Raw genomic sequence first — 9,229 nt, forward strand, 5'->3', positions numbered from 1 at the left:
CCAGCCACAGCATCTAATGCTTGTACAAACATTAGAATTAAATATGGCCCCAACAGCAGAAAAACACCAAAAAAACGACTTACTTTGCTGCCACGAAACAGGTTCAGTGACATAAAAATTCCAACACCATAATGAAAAACAACGAACGACTGATTGCTCTTAGCAGTGATCGACCGTCTAAGTGGCTGGCGGTTTATTTCGATTGCATTTAATGGCATAATGATTTTTGTCTTAGATTGGCTTGCGATGCATGTTTTCTTAAACTCGATTTTCGTTACAAGTTTTTTTTAGATTCTTTTTTTGTTATTGTGTTGGTGTCCAGCTTGCCTTTAATTCGTTTTTTTTTATAGTCACTGCTGTTGTCTTTGATCTCTTTTACCTGTCATGCATATATTTACGTTTCCCTGTAGATACATATATATGTACTTATTCGGTAACCTTTCGCTTGTGGTGTCATATGATTGCTTGCTACAGTCAAGTATTTGTTTGACTCTGTTTCAGTGCTCATGCTGCGGTCCACTTTCAATTTGGTAACTTTCATTTGTGTGTGTAAAGTTCATATAGCTATAGATATACTTATTCAATATTTATATTATTCCCATAGTACACCGTTCATTCTTGCATATTTAATAGTCAATATTTCATTCTCATTACATCTTGCACCTTTAATCAGTCACTTATGCAAATCATTACAAGAGATTTAATTTATGGGAGTTTTGTGTAATTTGAGTCGGTGTTACAAATTCCATTCGTTCACTGACAGATTTAGATATAAATATTTCTACTAGTGAGTAATGCGCATGTAATAAATTAAATTATATGGAACGTAATGCAATAGGATGCAATCAATCTTTGAATTCTTCCTGTTAGCACTGTCTCTTGAAACCTTGTTTTGACAAGGAGTATGCTCACAACAATGAATATATTTATATATGCGGACAACCAAGTCTCTTAGAGTTTCGTCTAAGTTAGTGAAAGAATGCCTGGATCTCTTAGTGGATCTAACATCCTATTTCACGATAAATCTGTAATGGATTCCTGGACATATTGATAGCTCACGGAACTGTGAAGCAGATAAAATAGACAGAACCAACCTACGATTAGACTCCGGAAAAGCATGAATTTACATGCCTCCGACTACATGCAGATATCTAAGCGACAAATATGTTATAAACTGAGTTGATTCTCGTCGGAGTAAATCGCTGTCTTGCTCAACTAGCAGACAAAGTGGCATGAATGGCATATAGGCCGCACATGTCAACTCTAATTAAAATTTAAAAGGAATGAATGTTCTTATAACTCTAGTAGGAGCGCTTACATATAACGACTATTGCAGAAGTCGTCAGGAGGTAGAAGAGGAGGGTACTGTCAAACATCTTCTATGCTATTCTAAAGCTCTATATATAAATCCTTAGCATATTAGAAGGGATTTGTTTTACAATTATTATGCACTGAAAATTATGCCGAAATAATAATTATTATTTTTTTGGTAATAATATTGAAATGAAATTAGTATAGGGAAAATTTTATTACAATAATAATATACTAGGTTTCCTAGAGGCTAAAAACTTCACAATTATCTTCTTAAAAGTCTTCAAAGCAATCAAGCATTTTTATTACCACTAGCTCAGTCCATGGAACTTTGCTTTATACGTCAACCCATATTGTGCCACATGAGTTCGAAATCTATCGCTTCTGCCAATTGGATTTGCACTGTCTTTTTTTTGCGCGTACCTGTTTTTCTCTGTAATTTGGCTATTTCATCACCACTCGCCTATTACTCATATTATTACTTAACATTTCCTTTGCACTTTGCGCTCATCACACCAACATTCAATTAATCCGATTTGCGTGCAATGAACCACAATTGGCTATTGCCACCAATTCCAACAAAAAAATGTTTTTATGTAGTTTCTTGCATTTGTATTTATGTATGTATGAAGGTGTGCTTTGGTAGGTATCAAAATACATATGTATAAGCCGTCGCACTGTGTACGATTTATTTTGTGGTTTACAGCGAATTTAATTTGCACCAAAGTTGTTTTTATTTTTGGTTTTCGTTATTTTAGAAAATTTCGCTTGGATCTATACGAGTATTAGAGCTGTAATGAAATGAGAAGCAGATGAGATATGCGCAAGGTTTTTGCTTTGGGTTTTCAATGTGGTTTGTTTTTGTGTGAAAACGAAATTGAGTCGTATTTGGTCATTTACGAGTTTTTGAAGTAAGTTTAAATAAAATAATGGTATTTTTAGAGGAAATTGAATATTTTAATGACTGTTTGTTTGTATGTGTTAGTATTTGGTCATTTACGAGTATTTCAAGAGTATGACCTCTTGATTTTAAATTATAAAAAATATTTTTAGATTGAAAATTTAATGTCTGTTTGGTTGTTTTATATAAATAAATTTGTAAAAACAACAAACTTCGTTAATTTATGTTGATTTCACAGGTGAATTTGTATTATGACATCATTATGAAGTCATCTGTCAAAAGTAATTATTTTTTCTGGGAACTGCAATGAAATTATTTTGTTCGTAAGCAATAGATGCATACGTATGTACGTAGAAATAATTAAAAAACCACAAAAAAATATATTCTTTGAACCTGTTTCGACTCTTCGGCTTCTATTATAAAAACAATAAAAACAAAGGTGTTTCCTTCAGCTTCGGCTTTCCATACAGCTATAAAATTGTGATGTACACAGAGGCCAGAATATTTATGATAGTGATCAGTATAGTAGTGTATATAAAACTTTCTGAAACTCTTACTAATAGCTGGCTATATTTACATCGGTGTAAATGGTATAATATTTTAGTATATTCGCTGAAAGAGTCGTGTTATTCCATTCTATCTGCGGTCAGTGCAAAAAACGACACACATTGTATACCATAAATCAGTTGTATGTTTAAAAAAACTAGAAATACTTCCTAGTACATACTTTAGACACACATATTTGCCGGCAAAAGCAATTAAGTGCTTAGATAAATTATATGTGGTTCTCACCGAAGAAAGTGAACAATTATCCAAGCGCACATCACAAACCGCCAACATTTAATTATTTAATTAAAAACGGATATAACTGTAACTTGCGGTAACTCTTGAAATAAATACACACTGCTACACGCAAGCAAATTCACTAACAATGCGCAAAGCGTTGCTTCAGGTTGACTAACTAGTTAGCAGCGGGACGTCTTAGTTAAGTATCTCAAATGAGAAGCAATTTGACTTTTATGCCACTCATATGCGAAACCACTATTCGTTAACACGCCTTTTAATTTATGTAGAATACTTATTTTTTTTTTTTGCAAAGTTCTTTAAGGCACTTAAGCACGCCATGTAGCTAAACGCTAGGCGTTTGAGTGTACGAGTATGAGGGTATTTATCATAGATATAGGTGGGAACGTTTTAACGGCATATGTTGTAGCTGCAGGGTCTTTGAAGTTGCAAAATAAGTTTTCTGCAACTAAGTTACACAACTACATAAGCACACGTTCATAAAAATAAATGATACAACCGATACTAAAGTCTATTTGCTCCTCTCTGAGCAACCCCGTGATTCTGATGAGGTCCATTAGTACGAAAATTTTTATCTGTGCAACCTCCGAAACATTGTCAAAAAAAAAACCCTCGCCCTTCAATACATTTAAAAAAATATAGTTTTAAAATTAATTATTATATAATTACAAATAATTGCTTTTTATGATTTTCTTTTTATTTGCCTTTTTTAATATAAATCTTTATTAATATTCGTAAATATATAGTAATACTCACATTTTTATTGAAACCATGGTCGCCAAAAACTTTTTGCAATTTTATTTTATAAGTCATATTGTAGAATTTATAAATAGACACACATATATTATATGTCTAATTAATTTCATAAATAATAATTATATTATTTAACGTTAATTTTGCTATTAAATTTTGTTTTACTAATTATTATGTTATATATTTAAAATTATTGTTAAATTCTTCTTCAAAAGCTCTGCGGTATTATTTTTCTTATTTATTTAGTGAAAGTCCAAAAGCTGGAATTTTTATTAAAATTATTGTAATATTACCTATTTATTTTTTTAACAGTTTTTTATTTTTTATAAGGTTTCTAGTTTATTTTTATTGTTATAAGATTTCATCTGTATATAATATTACTATTTTTTTTTAACAATTTTTTTATAAGTTTTATAATGAATTTTTACTATTATTATGCAATATCTTCTGTATATAATTAATATTTTTTGATTAAAATATTAAAATTATATTTTATTTTATATTATATATTTAATATTATTGTTTTTGTAAATTCTGTCTTCTGTCTGTTCTGTGTATATTCCGTCTTATTTATTTAGTGAAAGCCTAAAAGCACATTTTTTAATTTTTTTTATAATATTTTTTCTTTTTAAGTTGTATAGTATATTTTTAATACTAAGCAATTTAATTTTTTTATTTAATTTTTAAATTATATAAAACTATATAATTTTTAATTTATATTAATATTATTAATTATTTTGTATTCAATCTTAGTTAATTTTTGTGATTTTTTATGCTTATTTATTGCTATTAATTTATTTTTGTGTGCGTTAATTCTATTTTTTTTTTAATTTTGTAGCACTTTATTACCATATTTTGTTATTTCAAAAGTCTTTATGGTCGTTAGTGGTTTCGCAGTGCCCAAACGCTCAATTTAACTGGGTGAGTTATACGCACATAACCACAGTAAGTTGACTTAAGGCGCAAAAGTTTTATTTATTATTATTTTTTTTTAAGTGCATGCGTTTTTATTTTTTTTTTAAATAATTTTTTTTTAATATTTCCGCAGTGATGTTTACAATAATACATTTGCAAAGGTTGTTACTTGTAAAACTATATCCAGCAGTTTTATTTATTTCCATGTGCGAAAACTACATGCTTCGCTGGCAGTACCGTTTGCAACAACAAATATTGCAACTCCAACTTGTTGTTATTGAAATTGAAACCGCAACAGTCTGTAGCGCTTCAACAAGTTAGCCTAGCGGGCAATGTAGTGCAGCAATCGCCAACGTCTGGAAGTTCTACCAAGCACATGCACAAACACAAAAGCAGAACACACACACACACACATGAGCACACAAACAGTAATGCAATTGTTCCGTTTATTGGCTTTCAATTACACTTTACACAACTGTTTCAAATTTTGTAGTTGCTTTTTTTTTTGTTTTTATTATGTACGGCTGTAAATAAGCAACTACAGTTTTACATTTATATAATATTTCGGGGTGACACACTTGTTTCGCGACAAGAAAAAACTAAATTATATTAATTTTAATATTAATACTACAATTTTTCGTTTAATTACTTTTAAAACTATTTATTTGATTTTGGTTTTTGCTTGAGTTTTCTTTCTGTACGCGAAAAGAGCTTTTTAGTAAACGTTACTTAATATTTTACAACCAAAATTACACACTTTGCAGTTATTTTAAAAATAAACGTATCGTAGATAATCAAAGCGAAAGGCACAACCGCACGCTGCCAAGTTCAAAACTCAACTGTGACTTGGTCAATACGCTGGTCGCTAGATGGCCCGGCCATATGCTGCTGAGCAGCAACACCACTTAAAGGTGGGCCAACAGCACACGCGTAAGCTCTTACAAGAACACACATACATACATATATACATACTTTGTTTGTAACAACAAGCAGAGCGATTGTAGCGCTCATGCTCACCGTAGAGAAGTCGAACGATCTCAGCTTTATCGTAAAAGCGTAATATGTAGTATAAGTGATAGTGAGCCGCAGACAACAATGAGACATATTTGTATCTTATAGTAGGCTCAGGCGCTCCTACAACTCACAACTACTATTCTGTATGTAAATCTTCAGTGCAAGTATACAGCGTTAGAAGTTGAGTAAATGAAAGCTTTAGAGCTTACAGCTTGTAACTAAGACTTGTTTTCTCGCACAGAGCGCGCACAGTCAGCACAAGTCAAGCGATTGTTTACATACTACCCATATAGGCATGTGAAAAAACAATAACAAATATTACACATGCATTCTCAAAGCACGATTGGATTTGGTAAAAGAGGGAAGAGTATTGTATATTTACATATTTGTGTACTTGTAGCAAACAAAAAGATAACACACAAGCAGATAGCTTTGTTCAACCAAAAATAGACCGATTTTTAACTTAGTGAATAAATAAATACAAATCGGCTTGCATATCTTCAACAAAGCAGCAAGTGCGTGACTCACATGCGTCTTCACAAGTGTCTTCACATGTTTTTGTAAATAAGCAGCCGTAATGAGAATAGTAACTGAAATTCATTTGCGAAAATACTCTCAAAATAATATTGCATGCAAAAATAATTATTTGCTATTTCTGATTATTGTTGTATTTACCGACTTGTTGTAGCGTTAGCAACTCTTTCAATTAGCAACTAATAAATAAATGCCTCGGTTAACGCCGTTAACGCTAGAGCACAGCGATAATACTAATTAGTATTGCATGCATAAGAAGATTGTTTGTATTGTTGTATCCCCAAATTTGAAGGTCAAAACAATTTTCACAAATTAGCTGCCTATTTGGCCCTTCGTTATCATTTATCCCACGCGTATTTTGTAATAGTATTTGATTTTCAATTATCATATCGTTGTGCCGGTTGTTCACTTGAGCTTTTTTATAGCAGAAAAGCGACTGGCAATGAAGCTGAGCTTTGCAGCTTTTGTAAAGGGTAGCTCAATTTTTCCAAATACACTAGTCTACACTGATTTTTTCCTGTATTTGAAATGGATTAATCCGTTGGCAAGGATAATAAACAGAAATCCAGAAAGACTCGTATAAAAAATCGTAATGAGCATATTTTGTGTAACACAATCAGTCCCAGACTTACACGGCGACACTACTTAACACCGGTATAATGGAAGCAAACTCCCCGATTCCGTAGAAATCGAGTTAATAGAAGGTGAGCTAAATAGCTTGATACTGGCGGCAAAGTCGTGGGCATCTCTGGATGCAGGGAGAGCAGAAACTGGACTACTTTAAGACCATCTGAGACACTTTTCCCTGAAGTAATGCGAAGGCGGTCCCGGGCGTGAAAAATCCACTCACGTAGTAGACGTAGATGCGAAGGCATTTTTAAACTTCCTTACGGTCTTAAAAACTTTCCGTATCCGGAATCCTCATTTCCATCTAACCGTAGTCACACTTTCAAATTATAAACAAATCTCATTAGAATGTTGCTGGGCATCATTCTGCAAAGACTATGCTATTTATCTGAAGATACTTTAGGACGTCATCTCTATAACTTTCCGTGTGAAAAATTATGGCACTTTCTTATATATTTTATGAAATACACCTAGATTCTACAGTTTAGAATTTCTCTGGCCTATATAACCAGCATAAGGTCAGGTCACGACTCCATTGAAGAAAAACTTTTTGAAAAAGTCGGCTTCCGCGCTTTTGTATAACCAACCCAATAAATTAAACAAAGCTTTGCGAGGAACTTATGACAGTTTATTCATTATAACTTTATTTTTTTTTTCAACTATTATTTTTTAAGTTATCATTATGAGGATCTATTATATATTTGGTTAAGGTTTTGGGGTATAACATAAATTTTGTATATAGCTCGATTCACTATAAATTAGTATTTTTAATAATTTTATATAAAAATTGCTTTTGAATGATCTGCTGTTCATACAATTATTTTTTGGATATAGTGTGTTGAGTATCTTCTTATTAATATTGTAATGTCATAGAAAATTTGTTGTGTTTATTATTTTTGTTTCAAGAATTTAGTTGAATTTCAAAGCTTTTATAAACTTATAATAAATTAAGCTTTTGTAATTTTATTGGTGGTTGGGAGCTTGTAAGGGACAGCGAATGTATTTTTAGAAATATTTATTGTTCGGCTAAGCCATTTACTAAACTATTTTTATTTTGTTAATAGCGGTGATGTCACAAAACTAAAATTTTTCTTGAAGTTTTAAGCTTTGAAAGTAGACATTTGGTGGTTTTATGCTTAGTTTGTAGAAAAAGCTTTCAAAAACAAAAAAGTATTTCGAAAATTCATGAAAAAATAGTCTAAGAGTATAATTAGTACACTATAAACAATGTTTAGCCTCGCTAAAGTAAAAATAAGAATATATATTGTGTTGAATTGTTGTTTGTCTTTGTTAAATTTTTTGTTTTGTATATTTTGAGTTTACTCTTTGTATCGGAAATAATGTGTTTTTTCTATTGCCTTTGCATAAATATTATCTTAACTAACTAGGTTGTTGTTCTGTTGTTTGCTTAAAAGTTTTTGGTAATTACTTTATTACCCTTTAGTCACATACACAACTACAATAAAATTGTTTGTTCTTATACATTTTTCCGCTATATTTAATTATTTCTTTAGCTACTAATATTGACATTTCATTCTTTCATTTCATTTGGGTTTCGCAATTTTTAAATTTGTAGTTTTTTAATGCAAAGTATGCGTCTTCTTTTTATTTGAAACTTTAAAAGTTGTTTGCTGTTATTATTGTTTTTATGCTGTTGTCTGAAAGGTCATTGCATTTGCTGTATTAAAACTGCTTATTTCATATAAAAAAAAAATTAAATTTAAAATAAAAATTAGAAAAAAAGTTTGCTTTATTATATAAAGGTTTTTTATATGTAATTAAATTTATAAAACTTAATTTAATTTTTAAATCGCTAGAAATTAATATTTATAACAAAACGACTTGTACTTGAGCGGAGTTGCACTACTCAATTCGAAAATATATATAGGTTGCTCAGAAAAATTTCGATATCTTTAGAATCTTCCAACATAAAGTTTTGATTCTTCAGAAAAATTTCGATTTCTAAAAAAATTTCTAAAATTTTGGTTGTTCGGAAAAATATCTATTTTTAGAAATTTTTCGAAAGTAAAATTTTGGTTGTTCTAAGAAGTTTCGATTTTTTGAAAATTTTCGAAATTAAATTTTATTTGCACAAAAAAAAATCCAGAATAAAAGTTTGGGTGTTCAGAAAAATTTCAATTTTTAAAAAATTTGCAAAAATTAAATTTTGGCCGTGCATAAAAATTCGATTTTAGAAAATCTTCAAAAATAAAATTTTGGGTGTTCCGAAAAATTTCGATTTCTAAACCATCTTCGAAAATAAAACTTTTATTTCTTTGAAAAAAATTCGATTTTTATAGAAGTTTCAAAAATAAAATTCTAGGTGTTCCGAAAAATTTCGATTTCTAAACCATCTTCGAAAATAAAATT

General features: G+C 30.4%; 1 protein-coding gene and 1 long non-coding RNA gene across 8 annotated transcripts in view; one reads left to right on the forward strand and one right to left on the reverse strand.

The window, feature by feature from the left end:
• The window catches only part of LOC105229454 (brain-specific angiogenesis inhibitor 1-associated protein 2), a 52,551-nt gene extending 46,983 nt beyond the window's left edge, over positions 1 to 5,568 (reverse strand). Inside the window, exon 1 of one of the 7 annotated variants that reach the window (XM_049458229.1) lies at positions 5,442 to 5,568. The gene's annotated coding sequence lies outside the window, so the exon portion shown is untranslated. Of the gene's footprint in view, positions 1 to 3,772; positions 3,907 to 5,333 lie in introns of those variants that run through there. The other 6 variants (XM_049458228.1, XM_029551617.2, XM_049458231.1 and 3 more) reach the window with 6 other exon arrangements.
• A 2,850-nt stretch (positions 5,569 to 8,418) lies between these two features.
• Positions 8,419 to 9,224, forward strand: LOC125778837 (uncharacterized). The gene is made up of 2 exons (XR_007422973.1): positions 8,419 to 9,079; positions 9,183 to 9,224. It is a non-coding gene; the product is annotated as an uncharacterized LOC125778837 (long non-coding RNA).
• The last annotated feature ends 5 nt before the right edge of the window (positions 9,225 to 9,229 follow it).

The sequence above is a fragment of the Bactrocera dorsalis genome, chromosome 5, assembly GCF_023373825.1.
Source record: "Bactrocera dorsalis isolate Fly_Bdor chromosome 5, ASM2337382v1, whole genome shotgun sequence".
NCBI classification, from domain to species: Eukaryota; Metazoa; Arthropoda; class Insecta; order Diptera; family Tephritidae; genus Bactrocera; species Bactrocera dorsalis.